The following is a 1,654-nucleotide window of genomic DNA, read 5'->3' as shown; positions in this document are numbered from 1 at the left end:
AAAGAATTTAAAAATAGGAATAAACAGTTACATATTTTTAAACAGAAATTTACAATCTAACCATACATTGTAGCATAACAATCCTGCTACTTTCTTTCTTGTCTCTAGTTTTCATTTATTACCCCCTTTATTTTTAAACAAACATTTACTTGAGAGACAGCATGGCAGTAATTGGTATGTCATGACAAGCAGTATCTATTTAAAAGACCAGAATGACAGGCATTCCAAGCATGACCCTACCATTACACATTGCTATCTTCAGTGCAATTGCTTAGGTTGTAGGTATAAGCAATTGCACTGAATATGTATATTTAATGTATATTTAATCAGGGTGAGAATCCTACCAATTAACTGCTAGTTTCAAAAACATTCAGAAGGTTCTCAGGATCATTGCCTTACCCATCTTTTGCATATAAATGTATGGCTTTGCCCCTGTCATATTTCCTAGCTTTTCTCCTTGCCCTCTCTTTGTTTTCTAATCCTCAAGTTCTTGATTTCCTTTTAATTGTGTTATACATTTCTATTTGTATTTCTTCTTTTGAGTTCTTATAGTAGGAAGACTATATGATATTTACACATGTGGGTCTGGTTTATTTCACCTATGAGTATATCTTCAAGTGGCATCCACTTAAATATAAAGGCTTCAAGTTTATCATTCTTTATACTTGAGTAATACTCCATTGTGTAAAAATACCACATTTTTTACCCATTCTTCAGGTGATGGACATCTTGGTTATTTCCAAGATTTGGCTATCACAAATTGTGCTGATATAAACATAGGTACACATATATCACTATGATATGACATTTTCAGTTCCTCTGGGAAAATTCCCAGTAGGGGAATAGCTGGTTTTAATGGGATTTCCAGTCCAAGTTTTGTAAGGAGTCTCCAATTTCCATAATGGTTGCACCAGTCTACATTCCTACTAGCAGTGGAAAACGTTTTTTCCCCACACCCTCTCCAACATTTGCTGTTGGTTGATTTCTTTATGATAGCCATTGTTTCTGGGGTGAGATGGCATCTCAGTGTTGTTTTAATTTGCATTTCATGGATGGCTAGTGATGTAGTGCATTTTTTCATATATTTATTCGTTTCTTTATTTTTGTCCACTGAGAAGTGTGTGTCCATCTCAGATGCCCATTTCTGGATTGGGTCTTTAAATTTTGGGGCCCTAATGTTTTCTTAGTTCTTTATAAATTCTAGAGAACAGACCTTTGTCTGAGTGCTTATTAGTGAAGATTTCTTCAAATTTGTGGGTTGTCTTTTCACTTTGTTGTTAATTTCTTTTGATGTGCAAAAACTTTTCACAAAAAGGAGGTCCCAGTTGTAAATTCTTTAAAGTATTACCTGTGTGATCGTATGTTTGTTCATGAACTCTTTGCCTACCCCTATGTCTTCAAGAGTTCCTTCTACTTTCTCTTCCAGGAGATTTAGTGTTTCTGTTTTAATGTTTAGATCTTCAATCCATTTTGACTTTATCTTAGTGCATAGCAATCGACCTGGGTTAAGTTTGAGTTTTCAGCATGTAGAGAGCTATTTTTTCCTGCACCATTTGTTAAAGAGGCTATCTTTCTTCTACTGAGCATGTTTGGCCCCTTTGTCAAGATGAGGTGGTTGAGTGTGTTTGTAGTGGCTTCTACGTTCTGTAATCTA

Source organism: Octodon degus, unplaced genomic scaffold (genome assembly GCF_000260255.1).
Source record: "Octodon degus isolate 3935 unplaced genomic scaffold, OctDeg1.0 scaffold00028, whole genome shotgun sequence".
In the NCBI taxonomy this organism is placed as follows: Eukaryota; Metazoa; Chordata; class Mammalia; order Rodentia; family Octodontidae; genus Octodon; species Octodon degus.
This window is presented reverse-complemented; position numbering follows the sequence as displayed.